Raw genomic sequence first — 18,593 nt, 5'->3', positions numbered from 1 at the left:
AATCTTTTATTTTGCAAAATAGAACAAAAAACAAAACTAATTAGTCCCTTAAACATCAAACTTGAGTTTCCAAAAGAGTTTCATGAGTGGGTGGTGCAACAAGTGTCAATCGGGCAAAAATTCATAGAAATTCAAGAACAAACTATAGCATGAAAACATTCAATGTTAAAACTTCTCTTAAACTTAAGAATACACTCATTACAACTAAGATTAACCACTATTGGCAATGTAAGCATGTATGTCAATCAAAATTTATGTAAAGGACATGTTCAATGTGAACTCCTCCCCACACTTTAGATGTATATTGCCCTCAATGAACACATGCAAGAACAATAAAAGTAATGCAATTTAAAGCACATGTGGGAGTGGTCAATTGAAACAATGCTCCCCTGACTCTTAGTGTTGCGTTTGATGGAGCGACATCCTCAGGAGTAAAGTTCCACTGGGTTGTGAAGCATACACGGCTGAACATTGACCGTGTCCATGACTAGTTCTCAATTCCCAAACTGACAAGACCATCTGCACGCATATAAAAAGGGGTTCAGTAAAGCTCAATAAAAACAAAAATAACTCGAGTATATAAAAGATAAAGCGATGAAATATAAGTCAAACAAAAATAAAAGATAAACTCAGAAGGAGGACCCTTTCTGAGTGTACAAGTACAAAATAAAATGTAGAAATAAAGATAAATACAAAGTCAAAGTAAACCAAAGACGCATCAAGCGTCGGTGTCATCCTGTGTCGACTCTAATGCTGCTGGTGGCGGTGGTGGACTACGTGGATCAATCGGCACATGAACCGGTGATGATGGTACTAGACGGGCTGGAGGAGTACCCGGTCGCATCACGAATGGTGATCTCGCATCTTGCTCTAGCAACTGCTATAGAATGTCAAAACGTGCCATGAACTTTGTATACTGAGCACCATGTATCGCACGCACCTCAGTGATCTTGATCTGTACCATCCCTATCGTACTCTCGAGTCTCTCGAATCGATCATAGGCTCGATATGGTGAGAATATACGCACTGGGGTGGATCCTGTGCTATAGAAGGCACCTTTGTATCCATCTGCATGGACTGAGGCTCAGGGATTGGCTGAGGACCCTCTGTCATGTCATCATCGTCCTCAGCTATCTCTAAATCGGGTACAATCAGTACATGCACTCCCGCCCCATACCTGTGCAGCATCCCCATCTGTCTGATCATCTCTTCATCCAGGGGGGTAGGTATGATCGTCTTCCCAATCCCTCTAATAGCGTCTCATAGACCCATACTGATGATGAGCCTAGTGACATACGGGTCAGAGAAAAGGACGCTGATCCTGGCATACTGACCCTGATGTCTCATGTATTCTGCTAATATGTCACCAAGATTAATCGGCTGGCCCTGGACCATGGAATATAAATATAAAAGCACCTGTCTACTTAGAACACCTGTACTATCGCCTCGTCTGTTCACTGATCGGCTTAGGACGGCATGCATATATCTGTAGTTTGGTCGAGATAGACAAGTGGCCTTCAACACTCCTGACTCATACTGAGTATGGCCACATAATCGCCGATATACACGAGGAGGAGTCAAGCTACCTGGGTAATCTGTAAAAAATTGCTCGTACTCCTCTGTGGTAGTAAAGTCTTCATCATATAACCCCAACCGAATTGAGAACTGTGTGACGCTCATACTATAATGATGTCCAAATACTCTGAACTGTATAGCGTCACTGCTATCAAAACTAGAGTATGATTTGTCAAACTCGAATGATGGCAATAACTCTAGGTTTGGCATACGGATGGCAGGATCACAAATAGTGAGCATTTTGCGCCAACTGCTCACTGCTAGCATTTCCTTAATCTCGTCTGCCATAATGTCAGCCAAATGTATCTCTCGCACAACACTCAGATCCAGAAACTGTGTCTGACCGAATTTTAGCTTGGAAAGACGCTCAAACCAAGCCTGGTGCTCGGGAATAGCAAAGTCTATATGTTCAGGCTTGGGAGGGTGCTCTTGGTGACGTTTGCTGGCTACTATCTTTGTTCTCATGCTAGAAGCCATATCTGCACAAGTTTTGAAAGGAATTGATTAAGTTTACTCAAGAAAATCAACACTGCAGGAATCCACATGGTAGTGTGGAAATTCAACATGCCCATGTGGATCCACGGGGCGTGAAAACCGGACGTTCGTCATGCAAAAAAAACTCACAAATCCATCATAAATTCAGTTAAACATCATTCGGGAGCATGCATCCATCATTTAAAAGGTAAAACAAACACATTTACCAGTTTTAATCGCACATAATTGAGTATGGTAAAGAAAAGAGAAAACAAGGGTTACCATCAAGATAAAATTGAGGAACGTTGAAACTGGCTGAGAAACCCAATTAAAACTTCTCTAAACGATGGTGGAAAGTCGAAAGGGTGTGAGAGAGCTTTCTCTGAGTGTTGGGAGTGTGGTGGTGAGAAAGGATTGAAAGATTTATAAAGGAAATCGCGGCTTTCTTAAGTTCTATACATCCACATGGGCATGTGGAAATTAGCAACGCCTGTGTGACTCCACAAGGGAAACCCACAGGGGCAAGTACATGCCCCTGTACGCTCTCGAAAAAACACCTTATCCTTATGTATGCAACCACAGAGGCTTGCAGAAATTCCATACCCTCGTGCGGAATTTTCACACAAGCGTGGAAGTTCATAGGGCAAGTTCATAGGGGCAGACGCACGCTCCTGTGTATTCTCAGGATCCGCAGGGGCATGTGGAACTCACCCAAGCCCGTGCGTTTGTCACTCTGTCATCCACAGGGGCAAGTCCATGCCCCTGTTTCTTCTCGGGAAAAATGCTAAGTCTCTGCAAGATGACACATGTCCGTGCGGAAATTCCACACGGGCATCTGTTTTCTCTGGACACTTAGAAAACTTTGTAGGCTCTGCAAAAAATTTTTGAACATAAATAAACACTCAGAGGTTGCCTAACAATACAATTTTAACCAGAGAAAACACGAAAACATGCTCAAACGACCAAGATTCTTCACCACACACGATTAGGCACATGACAAGACCATAATGTCCATGAGAAAATCACAGCAAAAGCATCTAAGAATCAAGACACCAACACTTAAAGCCTTATTCATGCAAACACTAAATTAAAAACTAAGAAAACAGTAAAGACTTGGGTTACCTCCCAAGAAGCGCTTGTTTAACGTCACTTAGCTTGACGTACCTTGTCTTACCTCACGGGGGCTCTCAGAGAAAGAATATTTCCTTGTCGTCTTTACTAACCTCCCCACCAAAATAGGGCTTTAGCCGATGTCCATTCACCTTGAATGTATCTCTCTCCGGATGAGAGATTTCAATAGCACCATGGGGCGACACCACAGTTATGGTGTAGGGTCCAAACCATCAGGACTTGGGCCTCCCGGGAATAGCCCGAGGTGAGAATTAAACAATAACACTTGATCGGCCACATTAAATTCCTTCAAAGTTTTAATATGCTTGGCATGCCACTTCACAATTATCTCCTTGTAAATTCTTGCGTTCTCATACACATTCATTCTCCATTCATCGAACTCATTAAGATGGAGCATTCTTTGTTCACCTGCTTTTCTTAAGTCAAAGTTCATAGCCTTGATGATCTAATAAGCTTCGTGCTCAAGCTCCAAGGGCAAGTGACGATTTTCCATATACCAAATTATAAGGAGTGGTCCCTATCAGTGTTTTATATGCCGTTCTATGAGCCCAAAGTGTGTCATCCAAGCACTCTGACCAATCCCGCTTCCCATGTTCAACGAGCATTATCAGGATTCTCGTAAGCTCTCTATTTGTGACTTCCACTTGACCACTTATTTGTGGATGGTAGGGAGTAACAAGGCAATGATGCACCTCATAGCGCTTCAAGACTTTCTCAAATTGAGCATTGCAAAAATGGGTCCCTTGATCACTAATGATAATCCATGGGGTCCCTAATCGAGTGAACAACCTCTTCAAAAATTTTACCATGGTTCTGGTGTCATTAGTGGGTAAAGCTTGAGCTTCCACCCATTTAGAGACATAATCAACTGCAACCAGAATGTATTGATTACCATTAGACTTCGGAAATGGGCCCATGAAGTTAATACCCCAAACATCGAACATCTCACAAAATTGCATCAGATTTTGAGGCATTTCATCTTTCGCGACAGATTTCCGACCCTATGAAAATTATCGCAATGAAAAACAAACTGATGGGCATCCTGGAATAGAGTCGGCCAATAAAACCCAGCAACCAAAACTTTCTCAGCAATTCTACTTGAAGCATAGTGCCCCCCAACTGGCCTAGAGTGGCAATGTGCAAGAATATTCCAACTGTGTTCCCTCGACACACATCTTTGAACTACATGGTCAGCACAAATACGAAACAAGTATCGATCATCCCAAAAAGTAATTCTTCAAATCACTGAAAAACTTCTTCTTCTGTTGAAAGATGAGGCCCTGCTTCAGTATTTTCCCTGAGAAATAGTTTGCAAAATTTGTGAACCACGGCGTGTCTTCTGACTTAACGTCCTGCATGACATACAAGTGCTCTTCGGGAAAGAAGTCATTAATTTCCTTACTTGCCGATTCTTGTCCTTCACAGCCCTCTAACCTCGATAAGTAATCCGCAACTACATTATCGGTTCCTCTCTTATCTTTATTTCCATATCAATCTCTTGTAATAATAGGATCCAACGAATCAATCTCGGTTTTGCATCAGCCTTGTTCATGAGGTAACGGAGTGCAGAGTGGTTAGTAAATACCGTAACGTTAGATAAGATGAGGTATGGCCTAAACTTATCAAAAGCACACACCACTGCTAACAACTCTTTTTTGGTGGTTATATAATTCTCTTGAGCACTCATAAGAGTCTTGCTAGAATAGTAGATCAAACGAAACTGCTTATCTTTCCTTTGGCACAAAACTGCTCCTACGGCGTAATCACTTGCGTCGCACATGAGCTCAGAAGGTTCGTTCCAATCTGGTATGGGTAGAAATGGTGCTGGCACTAATTTCTCCTTCAACAAATAGAATGCAGTCAGACAGTCATTCCCAAAATTGGAAGGGGCATCCTTTTCAAGAAGTTTGGTCAACGGTTGAGTGATCTTCAAAAAATCCTTGATGAACCTTCTATAAAAGCTAGCGTGTCCCAAGAAACTATGAATTCCTTTTGCATTTGTGGGTAGAGGAATCCTTTTTAGGACTTCAATCTTCTGTTTATCTACTTCTTGCCTACTTGGGAAATTTTATGTCCGAGAACAATGCCTTCTTGAACCATAAAGTAAAATTTCTCCCAATGAAGAGCAAGATTTGTCTCTTCACACCTCACTAGCACTCTTTCCAAATTCTTTAGACATATATCGAAGGAATCTCCGAATATCAAAAAATCATCCATGAACACCTCCATTATGTCCTCGAGAAAATCATCAAAGATTGCGGTCATGCAGCGCTGAAATGTCGTCAGTGCATTACACAGCCCGAAAGACATTCTTCTGTAAGCAAAAGTACCATAAGGACAAATGAATGTTGTCTTCTGCTTGATCCTCTAGAGCTATCAAAATTTGGAGGTACCCCGACATACCATCAAGGAAGCAATAAAATAGATGCCCTACCAATCGCTCCAACATTTGATCAATAAACGGTAATGGAAAATGGTCCTTTCGGGTAGCATCATTCAACCTTCTATAGTCAATGCAAACATTTCAGCCTATAACTGTCCTGGTGGGAATCAATTTATTCTTTTCATTTCTCACAATTATCATTCCCTCCTTCTTTGGAACTACTTGAGTAGGGCTCACCCATGCACTGTCGGAGATGGGATAGATAATTCCCGCATCTAGTAGTTTTACCACTTTTGCTTTGACAACCTAATTCATGTTTCGGTTCAATCTTCTTTGGGGTTGAATCACTGATTTGTAATTATCCTCCACCAAGATTTTATGAGTTCAAAATGATAGGTTGATGCCCTTGATATCTGAGATCTTCCAAGCAATAGGCGATTTATGTCTTTTCAACATGCTAACAAGCCTCTCCTTCTGATCTACAGACAAATTTGAAGCCACAATTACATGGAGCTTTGATTCTTCCTTTAAAAAGGCATACTACAAATGTGACGGCAAGGTTTTGAGCTCTAGTTCAGGAGGTTCCTCAATTGATGGGTGCAATCTGCTTTCTTTTAATCTGTCAATTTCCTCAAAATTACTCACCTCCTATTCTCACTCATTCTCCATCTCTTCCACTTATGCATGTGCTTCTGAAGGATCCTTAACAGCTATCAGTTCTTCCATCTCACCACTTTCTATACCTGACATTAATACACCCAAAGAGAAAAATTCTTTTCTTTGTTCATGATAAGATGAGTCAAACTGAGCAAGGACTCTCTCCAAATTTTCTTCTAAGTGATTACTCATAGATGCCAATGCAGATTTCTCAAACTGATCTAGCACACTATCTAGTTCACCATTCTGATCCTGAATTCTGGAAATGTACTCAACAACTGATTCTTCCATTGGATGGTGAATATTTTAGTGCTCTTGCAAAGACAAACACTATATGGTTTGTACTGTAAACAGTTGAACTTTCTCTTCTATATTTTCAACCATCCCCGTGATTGTGTCGAATAATTTGGGCATGTTGATCATTTTTCCAACATAAAATAAAATGAAGAAAACAAAATTAGAATGATGGTAGAATAAGAAGATATGAAATAGAATGAATGAATGAATAGCTAAGATATCAAAGAGCAAAGTATCTCTAAACGCCTACTCCGCGGCAAAGGTGGAAAAAAACTTGACAACACCCCTTGCGTGTGACCCAAAAGTGCACGGGTTTGTTGAAGTAAAATATCCCAAGTGACTGGGGTATCATATAAACAGAGAGTAGGGAATGAAAAATACCTAAATTGCTGCTTAACCAAGTGAAGATGAATAATGATTGTGTTGGTTTGATGTGATGTAAACAAAAATGAAAGGAACAAGAATGAGAGGCACAAGTAGTGAGAGGTAAGGCAATCGATAGAAGTGGGGTACTTAGACAATGCACCCATAGGACTTATGCTTTTAGTGCAAGACCTACCATTATACTTCCTAATTAATGCTTAATGAGTCGTGAAAATCCTAAAGAACATGGTCCCAAACCTAAGGTCAACCATGACTAACCCTACACTATGTCCTGGTGGAGAAATCGCTCAGTCTCCACACCTCACACTACACAAAGTTGCATGGATTTCTAGGGATCTAACCCTTTGGTCCAGGCGAAAGACCCCTAATTACAATTAAACACTAGATACTAAAGTCACTTTAACGTTGCACTCTGTTACTTACGCAACTAAGCCCTAGTGGAGTTCATATCTTAGCACTTCACTCTATTGTAACCGCAAAGAAATCTAGGAAATGGAGGTAGGATAAATCATACCAGAGGGGAAAAGGGATGCTCCGCTACCTCTCGACTCACCCTCTCAACCCTCTCCAATCTAGCTTTGTCTAACCCTCGTGGCATGTCACCCTTCCATAAGGATTACCAATATTGACTCTCAACCCTAGTGTCACTCTAAGGGTGAAATCATTCAACAAGAATTCAAGATTGGAACTCAATTAAAAGCATCAATTAAGGAATACATAATGGAAGGTCAATGAAACAATAACATCCTAGGGTTTACAAAATCCAAGTACCCACTAAGGGGTTTAGCTCTCCATGGAGCATAATACAATCAACAATGAAATCGAAAGTAAAGATAAGCAATGCATAGGAAAACCCACCGGTATTCGTGTCGATGGTCTTGTGGAGTACCCTCGTCTTCTTCAAAGGTTCCCTTGTCCGGCCTAGGGCACACCTCGTTGGATCGGTACTGACAAAAGGTTCCATAATAACCTTCTTCCAAGCGAAGCGCAGTGTCAAATCCAGAGAACCACTCCAAAGACGTGCCATAAGGCTCTCAAAACCATAGCCGACGGCCTCTCAAAAGATGGAGAAAACTTGGAGAGAAGGAAGAAAGAAGATCCCCAAAATCGGGCTGAATCGCATCTTCAATAGTGCTAGAATCGAGCATCCATACGCCCCTGTGGATTTTTTATAAGTGCTTGTGTGATAAGAATGCGAAATGTTCTTTCCTTACAATAAGCATTACTTTTAACAAATTTAAGCACTAATACATGTGTATTTGTGTTCTTTTGCGCATGTAGGGTTGTGAAGCTATGATTTTAGAAAAAAAATCCAAAAGTAGATCGTGTACACACCATTTGGTGGAATCTTAGAAGCAACAGCGCGAAGACACAAGTGGGGCTGGGCTCTATGATACGTGAATGTGTGCCAACCTCAATATATTCAAGCCATTCTAATGATTTGGAGGGGCACGAAGGCAGTCACATATCCGTATCCCAACTTGTGCAATGATAGCAAGATCTTCACCAATGAAATCGTTTATTGAAGAAGTTACGCGATCTACTGCAGAAATATTGTAGCAAAATACTACAAAAATGTATTGTAGCAGTTACTGTTCACATACGAATGAAAATCCGAATTCTAGAGAATTCATAAGGGTGTGTGGAAATTGCACACGCCCTTGTGGAAATTCCACAGGGGCGTGTGGACCATCCACACGCCTATGTGGATGCCCGATCCGGCCCTTTAAAAGCAGCGATTCAGCCCCGATTTCTCCATCTTTTCCCCTATTGTTTCTTCTATCTTTCCACATCTTTGGAGGCGCCGGCGGCTAGGATTTGGAGAGGCTTTGGCAAGGCTTTAGAGAGGTTTGACGGCCTTCGACACCGCATTTCTTTAGGAAGAAAGCTATTGGGGCAGCTTTCGTCGGCACTGATCAGGCGAGCTACGCCCTAAGTTTGACAAGGGGACCTTTGAAGAAGATGCGGCCGATCTACAAGACCCCCGACACAAACACAAGGAGGTTTTCATTCATGGATTGCATCTCTTTACTTTTGATTTCATTATCTATTGTATTTTGCTCCATGGAGAGCTAAACCCCTAGTGGGTACTTGGGTATTTGTGAACCCTGGTATGTATTCATTTCATTGAATCTCATTATTATGCTTTCAATTAATTGATGTTTATTGTTAGTTGCAATCTTGTAGGCTTGATTGTTTGAATACTCCCCTAGAGTAACAATAGGGTTGAGAGTTCTTGTTGGTAACTCTTGTGAGTGAGTGACACACCATGAGAGTTAGATAAAGCTAGATTGGAGAGGGTTGATAGGGTGAGTCGAGAGGTAGCAGAGCATCCCCTTTCTCCTCCGGTGTGATCTATCCTACCTCCACGTTCCAAGAGTTCTTTGAGGCCATAGTAGAGTGAATGGGCTATGGGATGACCTTAGATTTGGGAACATGTATTAAAGGTAACAACGGAGTGAAGCGTTGAAGTGATTTTAGCACCTAGTGCTTAATTGTGGTTATGGACCTTCCACCTAGACCAAAGGGTTAGGTCCATACATAGGAATAGGGTTTATCACTTGGAATCCCTAGAACTCATTGCAATTCCATACGAGTGCGAGGTTGAGAGGTTGTTCAATTTCTCCTCCGGGACATGTATAGAGTTAGGCATGGTTGACCTTAGATTTGGGAACATGTATTAAAGGATCTCCATAACTCATTAATGCATTAGTTAGAAAGCATAATAGGGGGTTTTCCACTTGAAACAATTGTCCTAGGCGGAACAATATCCAGGTACCCATTTATCGTTGATTGCCTTCCCTATCTTTTACTTGCACCTCCTTTATATTTTCTTATTTTCATTTGTATTGAGTTTGTTTTCACATCACTTTCAACATATTTTTGTTCTAGTTAAATAGCAATCTTGGTGGTTCTAAGAACTATTCCCTGTGGATTCGACTACCCTCTCACCGGGGTATTATTATTTCAACACCCGTGCACTTGCGGTTTACATGCATATTCGATCGTGTCAATTTTCCACACAGGCCTGTGGAATTTCCACATGGGCGTGGATAATTTCCACACGGCCATGAGGATTCTCTAGAAATGTGATTTTCTGTCAGCTGTGAACAATAACTGATGTAGTGTCTTGCTACAGTGATTTTTTACAGTATCTGCTACATCACTACGATGAAACACTCCCAGTTCCACACTTTTCATAGAGGCAACATAAATGGGCACATGTTTATGCTGTAGATCACAACTCTTCTTCAATCAAAAACCTCGTTGGTGAAGATTTTACTATCAATGCACAAGTCGGGATACGCAAATGTGGCTGCCTTCGTTCTGCTCCAACTCATTTTAATTGCTTGAATATATGGAGGTTGGCACACATTCATATATCTTAGAGCCCCACTTGTGTCTTCTTGTTTGTTACTTCCAAGATTCCACTAAATAGTGCATTCACGATCTACTTTTGGCTTCTTTTCTCAAAATATAGCTTCATAATCCTACATGCGCAAAAGAACACAAATACACATGTATTAGCACTTAAATCTGCTAAAAGTAATGCTCATTGTAAGGAAAGAACACTTCGCATTCTTAACACACAAGCACTTATCATTTTCTCAAGCTTTTGTTGGTAAGAACCTTGATGACTCAATTTTATTTTCTTTATTTCTTCTTGCTTTCTTGAGCTTGTTTGTGGATTGTTTTAAGCCTTTTTCTTGTCTTGTGTGGTATGAACATCATGATTATGAATTTCCTCGAATTTATGTACAAATATTTTGAATTTCATGATGGTGGGAACCTCTTACAATTTGAATAGTATGGGAACCTCTTACAATTTGAATAGTATCCATACGGCCCCCATACGGCCGAATGGATCCTACTCCATTGTTTTTCTCAATGTTTTACCCATTTTCATGCCACATATTGCATTCTCTTGTATTCCTTTAAGTCTTATATGGTTTATTATTGATGTAGGAATGCCGCACATCAACAAACTCGCCTCTAAACGTCCAAGAAATGACTCTCACATCCCGAAGAACCCCGTTTCTCTAATGCTCTTCACAAGGCTCGATATGAAATCTTAATGACCAAACTTTTTGAGCACATTTCACCACATAGAATGGGGTATTTTGGAAACACTTGGGACGGGTGAACAAGTCAAGAAATCACTTTTACATGCTTGTTGGCGAATTTGTTTGAAATCAAAACTCCTACCTATCGCCAACTAACCTTGGAAGTTTTGAGCACTTTCAAAGCACACCAAGACCACCACATCAACAACATTAATGGATGACTAGTTTGACATTTGAGCATGGACGCTTGCTTTATTTTTGTAGTTTGTTATTTTGCTTTATTTTTTGCATGTGTGTTTGTTTGATTCTAATAAATTGGGAAGGGTTATGCCCTACCAACCTTGTGTAGAACCTTCTTTACTTTATCTAGTTTGTGTGTTTGACTACTCCCTAGTATTTAATTTTTGTAATTTAAATTTTTATTTTGAATGATGATGCCCCTTTCTGCATTGCAGGGCATTAAGGCAGCTTGGTGAGCCTCTCCACATTTCATGGAAGCAGGATGCAACATGAACAGCTTGCAATACCTTTTGTTTGGGTAACATCCTGCCGCATGCACAAGATTAACCACGGAAGTTCATTTTCACCCTCTTCCATTTTCTTTCATTGTATATATTACTGTACTTTTCATGATTAGTGTGCATTTGGGACAATGTACAACACTAGGTGTGGGGATGGGTGTATTTCATATATTAGGGTTATTATTTACGTGCTAGTGTTACCTTTTGTAAGATTCTTATAGCATGGATTAATGATTGATGTGAGTTATATATTTGTTGTTGTACTCTATTGAATCCTATTTCACCTCTAATACTGTCTTGTGCACTAAATCTTGTGTTGATGCCATGAGAATAGCCAACTTGACTACTCTAACTCTCTTGTATGCTTAACACAAAACTTTGAGTACTTGGCCTTAGAACACTAAGTTCTATCTTTCAATGAACTCTTAAGAACTTCTAAGTCTTGTTGAGCTAGCCCTAGTTTTGTGGCATTTAGTGTAGTCTGAAGACGTGATCTAGAGTAAATGAAAAAAAGAGAAAAAAAATGAGTCTCTGTCAATATTCCTCTGCTAATGAAGCATGAATGCATCTATGTAAACTATAATCGAGTAGTTAGGTGACTCTTGTGCTTAACCTCCATGTGCACCTTTCAGAAAGATTTTTTTTTTGATGTAGTCTACGTTAGTTGGACTCAAAAAAAAAATAATAATAAAATAATAAAAACCCTAGTGATCTTGTTGACTACATACTAGAGGTTATGAGAAGAAAGAGGGAGTTAGTTCAAGTATACGAGTTAGAAGTATCTTACCTATTTATTGGAGTAGCACTTAGAATTCTAAGTCTCAGTAATCTTTGCTTGTGGAGTGATTAACATCTATAGTTGAACTGATTGAAGTCAGTAGGCTAGACCAAATTAGGGCAGATGATATACAAGGTTCACACACATGGCACAGACACATAAGAGGTCAGACAGGATCTTTCTGTTGTGCTTACTGTTTGTAACTCCGCATCTATTTATAATTTTTTATTGTTTATCTATTTAAGCTGGAGGTAATAAATTTAGCCACTTATCATTCTCTTTGTTCTTCATGATTTGTTTTCTTGGGGACAAGCAAACGCTTAGGTGTGGGGATATTTGATAAGTGTCTAAATGTATGTATTATAGTATATGTATTTGATACTTCTAGCATGTATTTTTATATGTTGAAAAAACTTGATTGCTTGCAATTGATTCAAGGAGTTCCTCTGCTATGTCGGGGTACTTGTCGCTAAGAGATCCACCTACTGCCGCATCAATTAGTTGACAAGTTGCGTAGTTCAACCCGTTGTAGATGATCTGAACTCGGATCCAAGAAGCAAAGTGATGATGGGGGCATCTTCGAAGGAGCTCTTTGAATCTCTCATATGCTTCAAATAATATTTTCGACTCTCCTTGCTTAAACACTGAAGTTTTTTGCCTTATATTCGCTCCTTTGCTAGGAGGAAAGTACCTTCCCAAAAAATTTTCAACCATATCTTTCCATGTTTTGATCGATCCCAGTGGTAAGGATGTGAGCCACCGGTATGCTCCATCTCTCAAACTGAATGGGAATAGTAACAGCCAGATCACGTCATCTGTCACTCTGTTTATATTAAAAGTAGAACAGATTTGGAAAAAGTGGGAAAGATGATCATGAGCGTCTTCATTAGCAAGAACATTAAATTGGACTGAATTTTGGATCATGCCGATGGTTCTTGCATTGATTTCAAAATTGTTTGTGGCGATGGATGGTGCTTGAACACTGAATTCTTCACCCGTTAACTGCGGCTTTTCGTATTCAGATAAGGTACATCTTTCCTCGGCCATGACTATAGATTCTATATCCTCAACTTCAATATTTCGTTTACTTGAGCCTTCACTCACTTCTCTTAATCTTCATGCAAGGTCCTTTCAATTTCATTCTCAAGTTCGACTAGGTTTGATGGATTTGCTCGTGTCATGCACTGTACCTTGCAAAGTCAAGAAAGATATAAAAAGTTAAGCTCAAAAAGAAATAAGATAAATGAAAAGAAGAAATAAAAGAAAAGAAAAATGGTTAGACCAGTAAGCTAGAAGTTTTCTAGAATTCCTTAAGTCTCCAGCAACGGCGCCAAAAACTTGATTGCTTGCCCGCACGTGTACGGGATGGCCAAATAATACCCTGTAAGTCGGACCCACAGGACCGGGTGTGACATGCGGGACATATGCAAGGGGCATTGTCACCTCTCCAAAGTTGGGGAAAAGATGGAGAAAAGATGGAAAGAAGGATTCTAAAATCGGGTCAATCACGGCTTTATATAGGGTCGAATCGAGAATCCACACTGGGCGTGTGGAATTTCCACATGCCCGTGTGAATTTGTAGAACTTGGTTTTTTTCAGTGCCTGTGAACAAGAATCGCCACGATGAAATTGTAACATTTATTTGCTATAGTAACTCTGCTCATGATGCTCCATCAAAAAACACTCCCAAATAGACACTTTTCATCGAGGCAATATAAATGGACAAACGCCTATGCAATAAATCGCGTTGCTTCTTCAATAAGGGATAACATTGATGAAAATCTTGCTAGCCCTTCACAAGTTGGAATACACAAATGTGACTGCCTTTGTGCCCCTCCAAACCATGTAATTGCTTGAGCGCATGGAGGTTAGCACACATTCACGTATTTTTGAGCACAACTTGTGACTTTATGTTTGTTCACTTTAAGATTCTATCAACAAAATACAATCGCAATCTACTTTAGCTTCCTTCTTCTATATTTGGCTCCACAACCCTACATGCACAAAAGAACACCAAAACACATGCATTAGTGATAAAATCTGATAAAAGAAATGCTCATCATAAGAAAAGAATACTTCGTATTACTAATACAAAAGCACTTATCAAATCTCCCCACACATAAGCTTTTGCTTGTCCTCAAGCAAAAATAAAACATTGAAGCATAGTGAAGGGAATATTGAAAGTGCTTGGCCTTAGGTTCACCAAAGCATGCAAGGGAAGCATTCTACAAGTAAGGGAAATTTCAACACCAAATACGAAAAACCAATGCTCTAGCTAAAAACTCGAATAAAAAAGGACAACAAACCGGAAATCATGTAAGTGTGTGTAAACTCACTCAAGTCGACCCAACTTATACTTAACAACGCCCCTTGCGTGTGACCCGTAAGTGCACGAGTTTATCGAAGTAATAAATCCCAAGTGAGTGGGTATCATATCCAAAGGGAATAGTGAATAGAAACACAATGATTGTTATTTAACTAGGATGAGAATGAATCAATGATGCTGTGAATAAGATTTATATGAAAAGACTAAAAGAAATAAGAAAGAGAGGCACGATAAAATAAGAGGAAAGACAATCGATAAAAGTGGGGTACTCAGACAATGCTCCCCCTAGGACTAATGTTTCAAGTGCAAGACCAACTATTATGTATACTAATTTATGCTTAATGAGTCATGGAAATTCTTAAACATACAGTCCCAAACCTAAGGTCAACCATGACTAACTCTACAATATGTCCCGGCGGAGAAATCGATCAATCTAAAAATCTTACACTGTGTAAAGTTGCAAGACACTCTAGGGATTCCAAGTGATTAACCCTATTCCAATATATAGATCTAACACTTTGGTCAAGGTGAAAGACAGCTAGTCACAATTAAGCCCTAAGTGCTAAAGTCTCTTCAACGCTTCAGTCCGTTGCTTGTGTAAGTAAGCCCCAGCGGAGGTCATGTTTTAGCCCATTCACTCTACTATGATCGCAAAAAACTCTTGGAATGTGAGGGTAGGATAAATCACATTAGAAAGGAAAGAGGACACTCCTCTACCTCTCAACTCACCCTCTCGACCCTCTCCAACCTTGCTTTGTCTAACCCTCATGGTGTGTCACTCATCCACAAAGTTTACCAAGATGGTCTCTCAACCCTAGTGCCACTCTAAGGGAGAAATCATTCAACAAGCATTCAAGATTGAAACTTAATTAGAAACATTAATTAAAGAAGCATAATAAAAGGTCAATAAAACAAAAAACATATTAGGGTTTACAAAATCCAAGTACACACTAAGGGGTTTAGCTCTCTATGGAGCGAGATATAATCAATAATGAAATCAAAAGTAAAAACATGTAATGCATAGATAAACCCCCTCGGTATTCCTGCCGATGGTCATGTGGAGTGGCCTCGTCCTATCCAAAAAAGGTCACCTTGTCAAGCCTAGGGCACACCTCGCTGAATCGGTGCTGATGAAAGCTCCCCCAATAACTATCTTCCAAGAGAATCGTGGTGTCAATGCCAGAGGACCACTCCAAAAGCCTTTCTAAAACCCTTCTAAACCCTAGCCACCAGCTCTCAAAAGATGGAGAAAAGATGGAAAAAAGGATGCTGAAATCAGCCTGAAAAACGGCTTTAAATAGGCTGGGATCAGGCATCCACACGCCCTTGTGGATCTACCACACGGGCCTATGGAATTTCCACATGCTCGTGTGGATTCTCTTAAAATTTTGTTTTTCGGCCGATTAAGAACAGTGACTGGTACAGTACTTGCTATAGTATTTTGCTACAGTAGCCTCCTGCAGTACTCGACCAAAACACTCCCAATTGCACACTTTTCATCGAGGCAACATAAACGGGCACACATTTATGCCGTAGATAGCAACTCTTCTTAAATCAAACATTTCGTTGGTGAAGATTTTGTGATCAATGCACAAGTCTGGATACACAAATGCGACTACCTTTGTGCCTCTCCAACACATTATGGTTGTTTGGATCCTCATCTGCCAAACTATTGAACTACGCTGACTGCTGAATCATCTGGATGAATGCTAGTTTCAGCTCAAAGTTCAGAGCTGTAATCGGGAGTCGCACAATGCTAGATTGTGTCCCCAGTACTGACGGTCTAGCGTAATCAGATAATGTTCTCAGCTGTTCATTTTGCTCAGATATATTGTCAAATCCTTCAACTTCCACTTCAGCTAGATTCGACAGTTCTTGCACAAATTCTTTCCCTTTTCTTCAGAGTGTACATTCAAGTTTGGGATCTCCTTCAATTAATATCGAAGGGTTCCCTCAAGTCATAACCTGGAGCTGCAATAAAAAGAAAAGAAAAATCAGAATGATGATAGAATAGGAAAATGTGGAATAGAATGAATGAATGAATGACTAAGATAACAAAGTGCAAAGTATCTCTAAACGCCTATTCCCCGGCAACGGCACCAAAATTTAACAATGGCCCTTGAATATGTCCCGCAAGCGCACGGGTTTATCAAGTAATAAAATCCCAGGAGAATGGGTATCGTATCCACAGGGAGTAGGGAGTAAAAATACTTAAATTGTTTGTTAACCAAGTAAAAATGAATAATGATTGTGTTGACAAGATGTAATATAAACAAGAATAAAAGAAGCGAGAAAGAAAAAATACAACTAAATTAGAGATAAGCTAATCGATATAAATGGGGTGCTCGGATATTGTTCCGCCTAGAACAATCTTTCAAGTGCAAAACCGACTATTATGCCTCCTACTAATGCCTTAATGAGTCATGGAAATCCTTCAATACACGGTCCCAAATCTAACGTCAACCATGACTAACTCTATACCATATCCCGGAGGAGAAATTGAACAATCTCAACACCTCGCACTCGGATAGAGTTGCATGGAGTTCTAGGGATTCCAAGTGATAAACCGTCTTCCTAGATATAGACCTAACCCTTTAGTCTAGGTGAGAGGTCCCTAGCCATAATTAAGAACTAGGTGCTAAAATCACTTCAACGCTTCACACCGTTGCCTCTACAACTAAGCCCCAGCCAAAGGTCATCCCTTAGCCCATTCACTCTACTATGACCACAAAAAACTCAAGGATATAGAGGTAGGATAAATCACACCGGAGGGGAAAGGGGACGCTCCACTACCTCTAGACTCACCCTCTCAACCCTCTCCAATCTAGCTTTGTCTAACCCTCGTGGTGTGTCACTCACACACAAGGGTTACCAAGGTGAACTCTCAACCCTAGTGTACTCTAAGTGAGGATTCAATCAATCAAGCATTCAAGATTGGAACTCAAATAAAACATTAATTAATGAAAGCATAATAGAAAGTTTAATGAAACAAATACTAGGGGGTTTAGCTCTCCATGGAGCTAGTTACAAACAACAATGAAATCGAATGTAAAAACAAGTAATCCATAGAAAACCCCCTCAATAGTCATAACGATGGTCTTGTGGAGAAGCCTTGTCTCCTCCAAAGGTCCCCTTGTTCGGCCTAGGACACACCTCGAAGGATCGGTGCCGACGAAGGCTCTCCCAATAACCTCTCCAAAAACCCCGCCAATACCTCTCAAAACCCTAGCCGTTGCCCTCTTAAAAGTAGGGGAAAGATGGAGAAAAGAATGCTAAAATCGGGGCTAAATCGCGGCTTAAATAGGGCTAGAATCGGGCATCTACAAGCCGCTGTGGATCTGCCACAAGGGCCTGTGGAATTTCTGCATGGGCATGGATAATTTCCACATGCCCGTGTGGATTCTCTTGAATTCTCTTTTTCGGCCGGTTGTGAACAGTACCTGCTATAGCATTGGCCCGAAACACTCCCGAATCCATGTTTTCATCGAGGTAACATCAACGGGCCCACGTTTATGTCGTAGATCGCTTTGCTCTTTCAATAACCGGCTTCATTGATGAAGATCTTGCTATCAATCCACAAACTGGGAAACTCGAATGTGACTGCCTTTGTGTCCCTCCAATCCATTGTGCTAGCTTGAATACATGGAGGTTGGCACACATTCTCGCATCTTGAACCCGACTTATGTCTTCGCGTTTGACCCTTCTCAAGATTTCTACATTGGCTTCTTTCTTTAACATTCGGCTTCACAATCCTATATGCATGAAAGTAACACAAATCCACAAGTATTAGCGCTAAAACCTGATAAACGAAATCCTCATCATAAATAAAGAACACTTCGCATTCTTATCACACAAGCACTTATCATAAACCATTGAATTGCTCTAAATGTTGTATCATTTGGATGAATGCTAGCTTTAGCTCAAAGTTCGAAGATGTAATTGGGGCCGCAGAAAGCTAGATTGTGTCCCCAATACTGACGGTCTAGCATAATTAGAAAGTGTT

The 18,593-nt window shown here is 40.4% G+C and overlaps 1 non-coding gene across 1 annotated transcript; it reads left to right on the top strand.

The window, feature by feature from the left end:
- Nucleotides 1-12,823: 12,823 nt before the first annotated feature.
- On the top strand, nt 12,824-12,930 carry LOC120269809. The gene has a single exon (XR_005539443.1). It is a non-coding gene; the product is annotated as a small nucleolar RNA R71 (small nucleolar RNA).
- The last annotated feature ends 5,663 nt before the right edge of the window (nt 12,931-18,593 follow it).

This window comes from Dioscorea cayenensis, chromosome 9 (genome assembly GCF_009730915.1).
Source record: "Dioscorea cayenensis subsp. rotundata cultivar TDr96_F1 chromosome 9, TDr96_F1_v2_PseudoChromosome.rev07_lg8_w22 25.fasta, whole genome shotgun sequence".
NCBI classification, from domain to species: domain Eukaryota; kingdom Viridiplantae; phylum Streptophyta; class Magnoliopsida; order Dioscoreales; family Dioscoreaceae; genus Dioscorea; species Dioscorea cayenensis.
This window is presented reverse-complemented; position numbering and strand designations above follow the sequence as displayed.